We start from the raw sequence: 17,958 nt of genomic DNA, 5'->3' as shown, positions 1-17,958 counted from the left end.
GTGATCGTTTCGGGTTCTATTCACAAACTACTGACACGTGGGCACAAAACTTTAGATTGGCTCTGACCATTACGGAGTTAGTGCGGTACCTATTTACACAAAAGGAATAGTAACGAACGGTCATCATTAAATCATATTACTACCTTGGGTATCTCCAAATATAGCTGTAGGCACTTATATCCGGTTTTTCATTAATGATCTTATTTTTATATAATTATAACGGGGTAATTGTTTCATGTACACGTTTTTAATTTGAGTGTTTTATTATGTTTCATATTTATGTTGTACAAATAAAATAAACGGGATAGAAATATTATAAAGAAGGATAAAAAAACTTACAAAAAAAATAACGAATAACGTAAACAAATAAATACCACAGCCACCATAGCTCTTGAAAAATACTTATCATTGAAAAAAGAACCAGTAAGTCTGTCTGCGACCCAGTTGAGCGTAATGTCACGCTCAAAATTGTTAGGAAAAACTAATAAATAGGAGTTTTCCTGCTAGATTAAATCACTTAAAAAAGAAATATTTATGTTATACTGTTTTCATATTTATACTCGACTCATGCCCCAAGTTTTCAACAAACGTAAGCATCAATAAAACTTCGCAAACAACATTACGGAATAGTTTAAAGGTGGGCACACTGGGTACGTGTACAACTTGGCCGGGATCTGATTAGACAATCAGGCACAGAACAGTCACGTACTTACTTAGTTCCTTAGAGTTACTAGAGCGAGTGGTCTACTGAAAACAACTTAAATTGCTTTTTTACTCTGGGAAGCTGGAATTTTGCTGTCGATTTGTAAAGTTACTGAGCGTATATATTTAAGTTATTACTATATTAATACTAAAGTTTTTTAGTCGTAAAAGTGTAGGTATAGAAGTCATTTAAGGAATTATGTTGCTGAAATACCTACTAGATAAATAAGAGCTAACCATTACATATAAGTATGTCATAAAAGTAACATTGTCTTCAATTTTGTATTTGTAGCGACTTATTCCTGTCATGATGAAAGTAAACTGAGTCGACAAAGTGGAAAACGCAGTTTCATGTAGGTACGCGTCTCATCTCCATATAACTTTGCAAACCTTTGTTAAATTTTGTCCCTTTTGAACACAAATGTCAAAATGACAGATAAGGACAAACGATTATCAAAGCTTGTTAGACGACATGTGTTTATGAATAACGCCTAAGAATGTGTCAGTTTCCCGGCCAACTCTCGGATACAAAAGAAGTATAAAGGCGCGTAGCCAACGTGAACAATCGTTAACGCTCCGTAGCGTATCGTAGTCATCTCTCTGTATCACTCTTCCACACTAGTGCGACAGTGACAGTTGCGTTTCGTTCGCTACGGAGCGTTAATGATTGCACGTTGGCTACGCACCCAGTACGGTAACTGAAGTCAGTAAGTCGACACACAAGACGCAAGCTGTTTTTTGGTCACAATTTTTAAAGGTCAAGAAGCTAGACCTTTTTACATCCAAATTCTGCTTATCGTTTATTCCGATCCACGTGTTTCTTATAAACAGAAAGCAAGTGCGATCGAGCATGACAAAAGCCTAATTCCCCTATTTATAAGTAGATTTTCCTTCGCGGGCCCAATCAGGCGAACGCGTAAGAATAACGTGAAAATTCTCTATTCGATTTTTTTTAAGCCGGCGCAGGTTTCGGGGGTCGGCCCACTTGCCCCCGCCGGGGGAGGCCAGGGCAATAAGTGCCCCCTGCTATTTCACCGGCACTTTAACTTGGGTGCACTGATTTGATAACGCCGTTTGTTTCAAGAGCCACTCGTGGCGGCCATCATTTTAAGACTCCGATAGAAGTGCAACCCAATCGAAGATTTGATTGAAAGTGTAATGTTACTTATTGAAAAAGGAATTCTTGAAGGGTGTACGAGTTTTAGTTATACACACACCTACAAAATTTACTAAGAGGTTTTTAATAAATGTACTTTTTATTTTCATTTAACATTTCATACCTATCCTTTCCTGTTTAATTTCCTGCGTTACAGCTTAAGACAGAAAAAAGTATCTTAATATTAAAATACATGTTTAAGGTTTAAAATTATAGAATTACAAATTTTGGGTGTCTGTTATTGGTGGCTGAGTATTAATATAAGATAATCGTGTTGTAGTTTCGAGAGCTTTTGTAGAGAGAATAACTTGTTTTTAAACATTGACAAATGTAATGACAAATTCTAGGAAAAAAACATTGTCTTACTTTAATTACAAATTATGTAACCAGGACCTGGTAAGAGTAAAGGAGATTCGTGATCTTGGAGTACTCATGGACGACAAATTATCGTTTATACCTCATATCGATTCCATCTTAGCTAAGTCTTTTAAACAATTAGGTATGATCCTGCGAGTTGGTAAACCTTTCAGGAATACCTTAACACTCAAAATTCTTTATAACAGTTATGTACGAAGTCGACTTGAGTTTGCATGTGCGGTCTGGAAACCCCATTACAGTATTCATATTGACAGGATAGAGAGATTGCAAAAAAAGTTCCTAAAAAGCCCTTGATTTTAAATGCGGTATTGAATACAAAGACTATGTCGAATCCTTAAACCGTCATAAAATGCAGTCGCTTGAGTGTCGGAGAGACTGCGTTGATTCTGTTCTATTATATAAAATAATAAATAGTCACATTGATGCCCCTAGCTTGTTAAAAGACATATGTATAAGAGTCCCAGGTAATAAAGAACGCCGATGTCGTCTCAGATACAAGCACTTATTCTCCATCCCATGTAGTAGAACTAACTATTCTAAAAATATGTTTACAGTACATATGGTGCTACTTTCTCGCACTAGTGCGTAAAAGAGCACTTTTCGTGCATATGTCGAAAGTTTAAAGGGCCATATGTACTGTAAAACGTTGTACGATACACGTGCGAATAGATAATTCGCAACTCGTGTCGATTTAAAACACTCCCTCCGGTCGTGTTTTAATTTATCGCCACTCGTTTCGAATTTCCTCTTTTCTGCACTTGTATCGTAAATAACTATTATTAAGCGAGCATGTGCACTTTATAATGATAATAACATTGTAAATAATGTAGACATATTTTATTGCACCATAAGCTCAATAAAAATTTTATTCAGGACTAGTATGTAAATCTAGCCGCGATCTGACAATATCTAAAAGTGTTAATATACCTATTATGTCATGTTTGTCGATACCTATTCGCAAATTCTGTGTAACCTTTTACTAATCTGCTGAATTTAAGCCAAGATAGGTACTTTTTCGTGCTATATATAAATATATGTTTAATAAAAATGGAAACTATAGGTCTAGACTAAGAGAAGAAACTGTAACAATATTTTATGTATGACCGTTTGTTTCATATTTAAATAAATAAATAAAAAATAACTTTGTGAAACCAGTGGTTATTATCCAACTAGGAACCAGAGAATTTGGGACGGGTACCACCGTGGCCGGGTGGATCAGGATGTTAGCTGCGTAAGCTGAAGACGCGGGTTCGGTTCCCGCCTCGGCCACCGGTGGACTTGGTCAGTTTTTCTTTAGTGTATGATATCTATTTCAGTTTATATTTAAAACTAACGCAAGTGAATGATGAGATGACGGGTGACAGAGAGGTATAGAAGAAAAAGACATGCTGCGCCGACCCCAAGTGTATGGGACAAGGGCAAGTGAATGATGATGATCTATTTCAGTTTATAATCAGTGGTTACTAGGCTCAGACTAATCAGTAAGGTAAAGTTTCTTAAGTTGACTCAATAATGAACTTGGCTTCCAAAAGTTTATGCAAACTAAAACTTGTAAATCGTCTTCAACAGTAACCGCAGAGCGATGAAAACAAAAACCACATTATAAAGTGCCAAGTGTCAAACTCTCATCAAAGGGCTGCCTGAACTTAAATTGGTTCTTAATTTTATTCATCCAACTTCAATTCCGTCAAAAAGCTTTTTTTTTCGTTGATAAAACTAATTCCCACGAAAAGAGGAAAAAGTTTAATTATTTCAAAGCTTCTTACTTTAACTTGCAAGGAAGTGTTTCAGACCACTTTTATTATCTACTTCGCAGGTTGGGTGGAATAGGGACTATCCGTTTTTTGCATAAAAAAAACTGAAAAAAAAACAAACAAAATCTTTAATTTTCAAATATCCTATTTCACTTCTAAAATATGTATATATACAGATATTGGTTCTGATTAGTGACATTTATCCACATAAAATATACAGGTAAATTGAAACCTACCCCTGAAAACATTGTCAACTGTTTCACACTGGCTTGGTAAATAATAAAAACAACTTTATTATATTCAATTATTGAGAGAGAACACGTTTTGCTTGTGTTATTTGATTGATTGATCAGAATTTAATTAAATCAAAACTCGCTGCATATTTCTCTTTTTTTCCAATTATTCCCACGACAAGCTTTTATAGGTAGAATTTTTAGGTGAATGTTTATTTAACCTCTTGAGAGCCCGCGTAAATTCTTTGTACATATTCCTCAATCTATTCTGAACTTTTTATATAGTAACTATACGAGTAAGTTCCAAATTCAAAAACATAACTACTGCGTTTGAGTCTCAGGGGTAGATTCTTCTACAATTGTTGAAATTAAAACTACCTATATATACTAGGTCTACAATAGTCCCTTGAAGCTGTGAAAAAATCAAACTTCTAAGTTATCGTAAAAAAAGATACGGCCATAATTTATGCCGCAATATAATGAATATGCTAAGACAGAGAATAATAAGACTAACCGAAAATCAAAATCACCAGGCACTAGTCATGAGAGGATGCCCCCAGGGAGGAGTACTCTCACCATTGCTTTGGAACCTGGTTGTAAACGATTTGATAACAAAACTAAACAACAAACACTTTATGACTATAGGGTACGCAGATGACTTAGTAATACTAATCAGCGGCCTAATAATAAGCACACTGTGCGATCTCACACAGACAGCACTGAGAATAGTAGAGAAATGGTGCAAGGAGAATGACCTATCGGTAAACCCAAAAAAGACCGACACAATTCTCTTCACACACAAACGAAAACTGGGTACATATGCAATGCCAACACTTTTTGGCACAAAACTGACACTTTCAAAGGACGTAAAGTATCTAGGCATAATCCTGGACGATAAACTGAACTGGAACAAACACCTGGACAATAAACTGAACAAAGCAACAGTAGCCTTTTGGCAATGCCGGAGGATGGTGGGAAAAAGATGGGGACTTGCCCCTCACATTATACTGTGGCTGTACAAAATGGTAATAATGCCAATGATCAGCTACGGCGCGGTGGTATGGTGGCCCCGCACCCAGCTAACTACAGTAATAGACAAACTAAATAAAACACAAAGACTAGCATGTGTGGCTGCAACGGGCTGCATGAGAACTACTCCGACTGCGGCTCTAGAAATAATGCTAGGACTCCTGCCACTACACATATACATACAGAAAGAAGCGGCTGCCACAGCTCTTCGTTTGAAAAATCTAAACCTATGGACATCTTTCAGCTCATCGCACAAAAAGATCTATGAAAATACGATCTTAAAACTGCCCATGCTGGAAGCGCCCATCGACAAAATACCAAAAACTATGATCTTCTGGAAAGATTACGCCATATCGTTAACAGAAGATCCGAAAGAAGGACTAAACCAAATAAACCTAAGAATATTCACAGATGGCTCAAAGACAAACGAAGGGACAGGATGTGGTGTCTTCTCAGAGGACCTGAACATACACATCACAAAGTCCCTTGGTGAACACAATACGGTATTCCAAGCTGAATGTTTAGGAATAATAGAAGCTTGCAATGCTATTACAAGACGACAAGTGAAACACGAAACCATACTAATACTGTCAGACAGTAAATCGGTACTACAAGCGCTATGCAGCGACAAACTTACTTCAGAGCTTATACTTGAATGTCATCGAAGCCTCACTGAAGTGAGCAAAGAAGGCAACAAAGTAACAGTACAATGGATAAAGGGGCATAGTGGATCAAGAGGAAACGATGCAGCGGATGAACTGGCCAGGAAAGGTTCAGAAACACCGGCATATGGACCCGAGCCAATCATGCCCCTACCAATATCCTACATACACAACCAGCTAGAACAACATCACAGACAACTGCACAACAAGTACTGGAATGAAATGAAGACATGCAGGCAAACCAAAGAAATTCTACCGGAACTGAACCACAAACTTACCAAAATATTACTGAAAACACCAAGAAGCCAACTACGTAAAATAGTAGGATTAATAACAGGACATAACACACTAAACAAACACCTACATATTATGGGTAAAACGGACAGCCCCATGTGCAGAGCGTGCATGGCAGAAGAAGAAACAACAAAACATATTCTCCTAGACTGTAAACAGGTAGAAGTATATAGGAGCAAATACCTAGGGAATCCATGCACACTAAAGGAAGCAACTAGCAACCTGAAGACCTTGCTAGGCTTCGTGGAGGAGCTGGGGTGGTTAGAGTAGCGCTACCTCGTTTCACGCAAAATAGGCACATTGGATGTCGAGTTGCGGAAAATGCCCAGCAAAACTAACTAACTGACTAACTATGCCGCAATAAAACGTATATTTTGACACTCTCAAGGAAATCAAAATTCATAGGGAACTTCCCGTTGACCTAGAACTATGAAATTTTTCAAGTAATATCTTGTTACACTACAAGTACAGGGAAAAATCTTAAAACTATAAATTTGTAAAAAAAAATAAGTTAAATGTGTACGTAACCCTCGGTGGGCGAGTCCGACTCGCACTTGTCCGGTTTTTTTATATATTATCTAACAGTGACAAAGTGCTCTTGTTAAATTCAAGTTTCTAGCCATGATATTTTCGTTGTTTTTTTTTTTTAATTTTCCCGACAAAAGACTTATGACAAGGCAAAAGTCGCCAAGCAGACTTTTGAGCAGACTAAATTTGCAACAAAAGAATCTAATTTGGTCTACATAGACCTTATATGAAAGGGTTGCTCACACTACAGAAAGCCTGCATTCTTTGTACAAAATATAATAATATCTTCCTCATTCGAACATGAAATAGAAACCTCTCAAAACAGCTTGCCATGAATGTCGAGCTTGTGGCTATATGAGTAGTTTCAGTCACGACGGGGAAACCACCAAGTGCTAGAGCTCAATCACGTGAAATGCGGTAAATATCCCGATCTGGGAAATACGGCTCAAATACCGGTACCGGTATGTAGTTTGGGCTCGAAATTAGGCTTAGCTATTTCGGTTTAGTAAATAATGCAAGTAGTGCAACATTATTTTCTGATATATTAAGGCACATTGGTTAGCGGCATAAGACTAATGTAGTTTCTCATCTGGGTGCGTAGCCAACATGCCAATCGGTTACGCTCCGTAGCGAACGAAATGCAACTGTCACTGTCGCACTAATATGGAAGAGTGATAGAGAGACACAAATCGTTAAAATGGGTACTTTATATTCTATAAACGTCATATCATATCTTATCTTGTTAATTAATTTTGTTTCTATAGCTTAATAAAGGAATGTACATACATGCTGTGTAACAAGGGAAGTGTAAAAACCTCTTTTAATTGGTATTTACAGACTAACCCTCTCCTCGGGGTATAATAACTTGATCTTTCTCGGCCAGAATTAATTTCCCTATGGGACGTTATTCAGCTTCATTCACTTCAATACTCTTTTTTTTTGTTAAATGAATACAATTTAATTTTGTTAAGTGGTAAAGAATTGATTATCATCAACGTTATTGGTAATATTTATAATTTTGTAGGCAATAAATGTACCCTGAACCCTGAAACAAGCCCTTATGGTATCGGAAAAACGCTTAAAATCATGAAAGAACCCCTAGCTTTTTCTAGTAAAAGCAATCAAATCAAGGTTTCATGAACTGTTGGCTCAATGGGTTTTATTTTCAAATAAGTAGTACCTGCCTATCAGAGATTTTATAATATAGTATCATATACTTTATCATATATAATGTCTCTTAGATGGACATTCCAAGAAAATGTCGCTTACGTTACATATTTGCCTTGTATGGCAGCTACCTCAATCAAATCCGTAAAGCTCTAGAATTTACTACTTATTTGTTAGCCAAGTCATGAAATAATACCAGACCCAATATCGCTTTCTCGGCATTTTCAAAAGTAACAGAAAAATGTTGTCACGTAAGCGACATTCTCGTGGATTGTCCCCAGTGCAAAAAAAAAGTCGATGTCAACATAAACCTAATAATCGTGTTATACGTAATTAATCGGGAACTCATACGCTAAGCAAACAATGCATTTTTGTTTATTTTATTGGTGATTAAACTGATTAATAAATCTAAGTCTGGAGCCAAAGAGGACTGCTAAGTGGGAGTGCTTATCCTTTAAGGGTGGCCAAAGCAGAAAGTTTGCTGAAAATCAGTCAGACAAGCGCACTCCAAACTTTTACCCATTTTTTTCTAACTGTAGCGTAGAATATTCAAGCGGGTACCGTTAATAGCGTATTTGGGAATCAGCAAGGACAGAAACATTTAAATTAAATAAAACTGCCAAGATCCATAGAAAGTGTTTTTTTTATTATTTTAGATGACGTCGTCGTTAGTTAGGTCTCAGGTCCATAAGTTTTGTAAGTGGTCGATTTGAAACTGTTTAGTTACGAAAATAATGAAATGATGACTTCGCTAATATCACGCCATCTACAAAATTGGTGTTAATAACGCATATACTTATTATAAATGATTCAAACGGTTTACTAATTAGTGGGCCAAAAACTTTTCCCAACACCCCAAACTATTTTACCCAAATTATCATTTCCCAGAAAAATATTTGGTAAAACAGCATCGCAAATTTACAGTTAGCAAAACTCTTTTTTGGCAAGTTATTGTCAAGTTTCTTTTTACCAAGTATTATTTAGTCAATTGTATCGTTAGGCATAACTTACATTACCCAAAATATTGCATGGCATACGATTTACATCCCAATAGAGAGCATGCAGTATTTTTATTTTTGCTTTTATTTAAAATAATCCCGAACTTGGTTATTTTCATAATATCATAATGATTGTTAATTTTACGCGAACTGATGTAATTTGGTGATTATCTCTAATAAACATTTTAGAAATATATAAGAACATACAATATAAATTAAGTAATTAAGATTCAGTAATCAATTCAGTGTGTTCAGTGACTGGTAAACTTTTCTGTAAGTATCTTACTCAATTCAGTCGTCCTAACTGGTATTCAAACTAGGATCCGTATGTAAATGGACCAAACAATTTGGGAAATTTTTTTCTCACTAAAAATGGAAAAAGCTCGTGATTCTGAGTATAAATGATAAAATAATTCAAAATTTTAACACGAAAAAATTTGGTACAAATTTATATAGAAATGCCTATTTGCCAAATTTGCGAAGTGACGAATTGATCAAACATCTTTTTGGAATATAAATTTAGCCAATAAAAACGTTTGCTAAAAATATTTACAAAGTATAATGATGCCAAATGACAATTTGACCAAATAAATTAAATGCGAAGTGTGAATTTGCAAAATATTTATTTGGTTAACTACTGCGACAAGTTTCTTGGGAAGTAAAATTTGGCGAAGAGTATTTGGCCCAAAGGGAAGTACCACCGGCATATTGCATGCAATGTTTATAGCTCTCATGTCGAATGATAGTCTCTATAGTTAATTTTTATATGGACTAGCTGTCACGTAAAATGTTTGCAGACATTTGTAGGTAATTTAGCACATTAATTTAGAAATGTAACATTTGAGGTATTTAAAAAGTACTTATGGACCGCGAGCCAGGCGCAAATTTCGTCAGTCATCGCCTCCCGGGCGAAAACTCGTATAGCGGTCAACGGCTATGTATGATGAACCCTCGTGAATGTCAGCTGCTGCTCCGTTGGTGGGTTGAGGAATGGTAACCAATGAAACGCGTAACACGGTCTTTCCACCGCGATACAACCGGCTGACGATTTGTTTTATTAACAATAGCATCTAAACTATCATCTGACAAAGTATCAAACGGTAGGCGATGACGCCGATGACTGAAAAGAATTTTCTTTTTACATGTTCATGTGACCAGCTGACGGTCTTTCCATAGCGATACATTAGGCTGACGATTTTGTTTATTCACAATAGCATCTCAACTATCATCTGACAAAGTATCAAGCGGGAGGCGATGACTAAATTTTTTTATGGACTTTATTTGCTGCCATGCCTTAACCCACCAACAGAGCGGCAGCTGACGTTCACGAGGGTTCATCATACATAGCCGTTAACCACTATACGAGTTTTCGCCTAGGAGGCAATTGGTCATGGAAATCTGTTCCTGGCCCGCGGTCTATTACAGTAAAAACGTATCAGCAATTATTATTTTTAATTAGCTCCAACCAACAGAGACTTCAAGGAATTGTCATAGGGAGATTAGGGACCATCATTCGACGCGAGATAATGATGTTTTTTTTAAAACAATTCCAGCAATTTCTGTTTTAATGCAAGAACGCACGGAGATTTAAGTCTGCATTATTTATTTGTCTCCGGTAAGGCCTAATCTTACTCAGTTAAGCTCACTCTCAAAGTTGCTTTGCAGGTTTGGCTTACCCGGAAGAGGCACAAATATTTTATAAGGGTTAAGAGCATAACCCAGAAGGGTATATAAGGTATATTACATCTTGACCAAAATTTTATTATGGTTTGGTTTGCAGGTAAATAATTAGATTTTATGAGCAAGTTCAATATGTATGCTTACTAATTTTAATACTACCAAAATATATATGTAAAAAACAATGTATTTATTAGAAGGTTTACTGATTCAGGAATAATTTCATACTTGATCACTAAACGCCCTTACTATAAAATTGTAGAAACAAAAATAACAACAAAGCTGCAAAACATGAAATAACGTTAAAACGTTAATTACTCCCTTAAAGCAGATGGTGCAAAAATCTAACCAAATTATAAACGCACTTTTCAAACACCGTACCTATTAAGAGTAGCTACGCAATAAAAAGGGATGAACCTTGTTTACCGAAAAGTTAAAGCCTTTCGTCTCCAAATGAAGTTTTAATCCCCATTGAGTTGGTAATATGTGTGTGGAGCGAATCCTTTTTGAATTTATCTTGCCGGGGAAGACGTGGCCTACATCGGTGTTTTCGTAGCGGATTTGCCCCAAGTTCCCTCGCCCTAACTTAAAACGGAGTAAACTTGTACGTAGTCCCACTGCACTTAGTCCGTTTTCCACAAGCTGTTGGAGTTGGCACCCAATCCACGCCAGCTACGGTGCTACAGGATATTTTCCTTTCCTTCGACATCAGATCTTGACGACTGGCTTTTGTGATTTAAAAAGATTTGCGCAGGCAAAACCGCTTACGGCTCTCGATATAGCAACGACTTTGTCTTGTTGTTAACGGTTACGGCTTCCATTGTATACCGCTTATAGTAGTTGCCGATTTTGTTATAACTAAGTGTTACGTACATGCTGTAATAACAACCGTCTGTAAATAGTTACAATTAGAATAGTAACTATAACAAATTACTAAACTATTCATCACAGGTACATATAAAATTGATGGGCCCTGGAGAAAATGTGCCTTAAAACACTCAAGAGTTTTGTTTCTATTTAAAAATAGAAGAATGTTTCCTTTAAGTAAAATGAGCTAACTTAAGGTTTTAAGGTTCTAAGGAACCCTGTATATTGTAATACCTAGGTAGGTGTTCTTGAAATTTCAGTATCCATTTATTTGAGTTTCATGAATAATTATATTCTTATAGTTACAGTTGTTATGAGTTAACGACAACGCATTCTTCCAAGACCTTGACCAAAAACTCGCAACAGGCACAAACCACCTGAAATTGCTGCCGACATGGCTCCCTACTTCAGCTGCCACAAATGCGGTCGCAAATGCAGCGACGAATTATACAGCCACGAGAAACGTTGTCCCTTGCATACAGACGCTGCATAAATCATCTGTCAAGATGTTAAAGGCCTCATGATGATGATTAAGTACCCGTAGCAACCTGTAGAGTACAAAATGAAGTAGTGCTAGCCTTTTTACCTTTCTAAAGTTAATCATTTATACTTAGAACTATTACTTTCTTTACGTCCTCAAAAGACATTTTAAATTACAAAATCAAAATACCTAAACGACACTTAATACGCACATATTATATGCCTTATTTTGATAAAAATTAAATTGTTTTGCATGGATCCTTTACCATAAATATAAATTATACTTATATTAAATACCTTCCTTAGGTTCTAATTAAATTAAAATAGAAACGTTATAATGAAAATAAAAAAGTTTCATTTAGTAAATATACGAGTATATATAGCAGAGAGATATGCAGTTATATATCTGCACTAGCTGTTGCCCGCGACTTCGTACGCGTGGACTTGTATGTTGGCACGGTTAATCATTTGTTAATAATTATACAACGCATGAAATTTGTCTTTCACAAAGTACGAAATTTCAAGACCCTAGCTGAAAAACATTGTTCTCGATATAAAAAAGTGTTCGCTCCCTATGCAAACTTTCTTAATACAAACTTTTCAAACACGGTGCAATCAGTTTTCGTCTATTTTATTATAATGCCCTTTTACCAAGTTTCATGTTCCTAGCTAAAACAAAACCTTGTACTACATATAAACTTACATCCCCTTTTTAACCCCCTTAGAGGTTGAATGATTAAAAACGTTCAAATAACTTTTTTTGTAATATTATACAATGCCTATCTAAGAAGTTTCAATAAGCATTTGTAATGGATTCAAATTTTCAACCCCTTTTTTAACCCTTTTAGGGGATGAATATTAAAAACCGCTTAAATTACTTTTCTTGTATTCTAATAATATGCCTTTCTACAAAAACTGAAGTCCTGTACTCAAAAAAAGGTTTGATCTCCATACAAACTTTCAACCTCTGTTATACCACCTTGAGGGATGAATTTTCAATAATGCTGAAATAAGTTTGCTTCCCTTTTAATTAAATACCTTTCTACGAAGTTTCAAGTACGTAGCTTAAAATAAAATTAGGACCCCAAATTTTCTACCCCTTTTTACCCACTTTACGGGATGAATTTTTGAAAACGCTGAAATTACTTTTCTTATATTCTAATAATATGCCTTTATACAAAGATACAGTCCCGCAGTTCCAGTTTATATAGTCCCGCACTCAAAGAAATGTTTGATCTACATACAAACTTTTAACCCCCTTTTCACCACCTTGGGGGATGAATTTTCAAAAACGCTAAAATCAGTTTTCTACTCTTAATGATATACCTTTTTACGAAGTTTCTAATTCCTAGCTTAAAATAAAATTTGAACCCTATAAGGGGTGAATTTTTAAAATCACTGAAATTACTTTTCTTGTATGCTAATAATATACCTTTATACAATGATTCCAGTCCCGCACTCAATAAAATGTTTGATCTCCATACAAACTTTCAACCCCCTTTTCACCACCTTGGGGAATGAATTTTTAAAAACGCTGAAATTAGTTTTCTTGTTTTTTAATAATATATATTTTACCCAAGGTTCGAATTCATAGCTTAAAATAAAACTTGAAACCCATACAAATATTGGACCCTCATTTCATCCCCTTAGGGGATGAATTTTGAAAAACCCCTTCTTAGTGGATACCTACGTTACATAAACTACCTATTGTGAAAAATTCAGCTCTCTAGGTCCAACGGTTTGGGCTGGGCGTTGATTTAAGTGAGTCAGTCAGTCAGTCAGTCAGGACTCTTACGTTTATATATATAGATGTACTACGTAAAATACCATTCCCTAAAGTTTAAACCTATTTAAATGAGTGACGGGAAACTCGCTGAGGTAACCAATGCCTTACTTTACCAAAGTGACGGCTGAGCTTCGGCAGCTAAACTTCCCTTTCGGCTCTAGAGCGGCAATGATAAATAGTTTAGCAGCATTAGGTACTCAAATACGATATTGTCTAGGCCAGTCATCGCCTTACTTTGAAACTATCTACAAACTTATGCTGTAGATTTCATCTATTTATTGACCGAAGCGTTAGCGAAGGTCTCCGTTTTGACTCAGGAAAACTGATTTCGTATGTCCAGATGTTCTCCTCTACGGGTCACAATTCTTAACCGATTCTTGTGAAATTTTGTGAGCCGTTTCAGTAGTTAGATATATTTTTTCTGTCATTTTTAGGACTCCGTACCCAAAGGGTAAAAACGGGACCCTATTACTAAGACTTCACTGTCCGTCTGTCTGTCACCAGGCTGTATCTCATGAACTGTGATAGCTTTTAGACAGTTGAAATTTTCACAGATGATGTATTTCTGTTGCCGCTATAACAACAAATTACGGTTCAGCGAGACCTGAAAGAGCTTAATATAGACGCCGACATTGCACCCAATCGTGCAGAATGGAGGAAAAGAACAGGGAAGGCCGACCCCAAGTTAATGGGAACAAGGCCTAGCAGGATGATGCTATAACAACAAATACTAAAAACAGAATAAAATAAATATTTAAGTGGGGCTCCCATACAACAAACGTGATTTTTTGACGTTTTTGCGTAATGGTATGGAACCCTTCGTGCGCAAGTCTGACACGCATTTGGCCGGTTTTTTGGAAAATGGGTATTCTAAGCTTTAACTCCCTAGAGATAAGGCGTAATGTAAACTTAATGCCTGCTGCATCTCAAATATTAAGAGGAGAGTCTGACTGCTTGGACTTGATAGCGAAGACGACTACCTTATTTGTTCCCGACAACTACTTACGTGGTCGTAGCCATCGCCTTCTAGCGAATGAAACCTCTCACACAATATGAGTAAGCACACCGGTACCAAAGTGGATATAATAGGATAGAGCGGTACTGTCATAGTAAATTTTGTAACCACAGTAAATTCACTGCCATCTATCGACACACTTTAAAACTAAAAATGAAGATTCATGAAAATACGATAAAATGTATTTAAGTATGGATAAATGTTTTTTTGATTTTCATTAATTATTTTTATATGATTTTGACCCATGTTCTTTCTCTGATGCGTTAAATTGTTAAATAACAAACGAAACCGTCAACGCCCTCTATACGAGAGTAGGCCAAAGGTGGCGCCATCTGATCGAGAATAAAATTTTCGTGATTTTCGAGGCAGGTTTTTTCCTTCCTACATTGATCTATTACGGAGTTATATGTATCTTTGCCGGTACTCTTCAATGATCCGCTCCCGAAAACTTCTCAACAATTTCTTAATTTTTTCACCTGACTGCGACTTGCTAAATACCTATTTGTGTTTTATAACCTCGTTCTTGAGGCTTAGATGTCTTCTATATATTATGTATTTATCTATTCGAGTATTTGGATATATCGTCACCTTAAAAGCTTTGATTAATTTTTGGCTAGATCCATGGAAGTATTTTTCAACCTCTGAAAAAAATTAGGTAAGGTATTTTACTGAAAACATATATAAAATGCGCACATGGGATCTTCCTTCTTCTTAGCACTTTCCAGAAAATGCAGAAAAATGCCCCGGTCTGCTCTGCCAACTTAACCCCAAAAATGCCCCGGTCTGCTCTGCCAACTTAACCCCAAAAATGCCCCAGTCTGCTCTGCCAACTTAACCCCAAAACTTAGGTACATTGGCCCTAGTTTTTACTAATTGAATGCCATATAATGTGACCAAAGGACAAAATAATTAGCTTATATTTTAGTATTACCTCGGATTCCTTGTGATGGTTTCCTTCACCGAAAACAAATATTTCGTAGGTGCATTTATTAAATTTGTTCAAAGAAACTATTTATTGATGCCGCCATAGTTCCAGCTCACGATGTTTTATTATTTATCTTATATACTGATAAAATAGTTAGGTCCTTGGACACAACATCTTATAAGAAACACTAAGCCGAGGGTCCAGAAATCGGCTACACAAAACGACCGTACCGCAGTTGCAATATTTTTAATTATAAACTGTTGTCTGTGATTCGCGTATTCACTCCACAGCTAACTGAATAACGCGGTTTTGACGTTCGATTTTCGCGGAGGACAAATATTTGTATATGCGAAACCACGTTGCGTCCCTCGTTTTTAGCGCACAAAAATCTAGTTCGCGGTCTGGCTACACGGACGTGTCTGCCATGAAGCACCGCAATGTTTATGTTTGTAAACTCATACTCCCCTGTGAGTGAAGTTGAAAACTCGCTTTTTAACTAAATAGGTAGAGATTTCAGCTGTTTGTTGTTTTTGGACGAAATCAGCATGTATGTTCTCGTCGTCGTCTCTCGTCGTCGTTCACGTTTTATATCTACATCTTCCCTTCAAGCAACTTTTCATGTAAAACTTAACTACATTTGCATTTCCTTCCCACATATCCGGCTATATTTTAATGCTATCAAGTAGTTAATCTAATATCTCCATAAATAACTTACCTTCGTGAGCGGAAGTGTGCATTATGTAGACGGCTTTCAGGCAAATCCCACGATTATTACAATCCACTCGGCAGTCAGATATTAGACGTAATGTAGAGCAAACACTGAGACATTTCACATGATGTTCCGACCACGATTGGCGTTAACCTAATTCATTTTATAATTTACCTACATTCATTCATCTCAATCCAAACGTAAATATTGGGAGGTCACTTCTCGGTCGGGTTCAGGACACGCGCGTTCGTACGTACGCAGCCACAGGTGAGAATGTCGCTTAAATGTCGCTGGGAACGGACAGCGATTCTTAGATTGTGTTTTTATAGTGCGGTTATGTCAGGAGAGGGTTGATGTGTGGCTTCAGGGGCGGCGGCGCGAGCGACGTGGCGCGGCGTCGGGCGCGCGGGCGAAACTGGCCGGGGCGGGGGCGCCTGAAGCCTTCCGTAGACTGCGCGACGCCCGCCTACCGTGCCGGGACGCCGATACAACATTAATACTTGTTTTGCTAAAAGCGATTTCGATTTGTCGGTCCCCGAATTGGGAAAGTTAGACGGATCTTGTCAGCGATAAAGGGTTAGCTAATCAATACCACATTTAAACTCTTATCTAATAAAGCTTTCAGAAGTTCGACATGTGATCTCGAGTTAGGGCTTACGCGAATTATGACACGGTCGGGCGGTTTTGTGTTTAACGTTGAATCCCGATGCTGAGTTTAGTGAAGACAAATATTGTGACAAAAGCCGAGTAGACACGGGCAAGTTTCAGAGGACAGGGCTCTGCAAACATTGGAGGGCTCCTAAGAAAGGCTCCCCGCTACCTCTGTTATTGTGCCTCTAACTTTGTTCGTAGCGCAGTTTGGAGGCACTTGAATGACTTTATTTTAGTTTAGAGTGAACCAATCTTTCAATTAGTTGTAACACTTCCGTCGTGATATATTTTATTGTATAAATAATATGTAATTTGATATCTAAATTATAATCAAATTTTGATTGCAGATTTTAATTTCGAAAAATTTACAATTGTTTGTTATTTACAGAGAACTACGATAAGTAAACAACTTTGTGAACAAATCAAATTGTTTTATTAAATATTTTGATTTATGTTTTTATAAGTATCCGGCCTTCACCACTGGCCTCGTCACTTTTTCTTTAATATATACGATAACTACGATAAGTGTCGAGATCATTCTACCTACTTATACAAATTATCCACGATATAACCTCAAACTTGTACCTAACAGGGTGTAGCTAATAAAAACGGCAAAACTGCAAGATGCAACAAACCTGACGTCAAACGTTTATATGCGATGCACTGCTCAATGGTAGGGCATTTCATCAGAGTGAGCCTGACCCGATTCTTTGGTCCGGACTACCGATATAATGCCACAAACGCTGCCCGCTGCAGCTACCCGCATAAAATAAAATTGGATTTTTAAAGTAGCTCAGCGGATATTTTTGAATTGGCTGGGAGAGGTGGGTTAAATAAATGAGTTTTCAATATAGTACAACGATTTTACAATATAAAACAACACTTTTCAAAGCGGAATACGATACTAATAATATTTACCCTTTCGTATGCGCGTCAAAAAATTGCCA

The 17,958-nt window shown here is 36.8% G+C and overlaps 1 protein-coding gene across 1 annotated transcript in view; it reads right to left on the bottom strand.

Moving 5' to 3' along the window:
* The window catches only part of LOC134747854 (semaphorin-2A), a 422,795-nt gene extending 405,558 nt beyond the window's left edge, over positions 1-17,237 (bottom strand). The window contains exon 1 of the mRNA XM_063682505.1: positions 16,367-17,237. The gene's annotated coding sequence lies outside the window, so the exon portion shown is untranslated. The remainder of the gene's footprint in view (positions 1-16,366) is intronic.
* Between the last annotated feature and the right edge of the window lie 721 nt (positions 17,238-17,958).

Source organism: Cydia strobilella, chromosome 15 (genome assembly GCF_947568885.1).
Source record: "Cydia strobilella chromosome 15, ilCydStro3.1, whole genome shotgun sequence".
NCBI lineage: Eukaryota > Metazoa > Arthropoda > Insecta > Lepidoptera > Tortricidae > Cydia > Cydia strobilella.
This window is presented reverse-complemented; position numbering and strand designations above follow the sequence as displayed.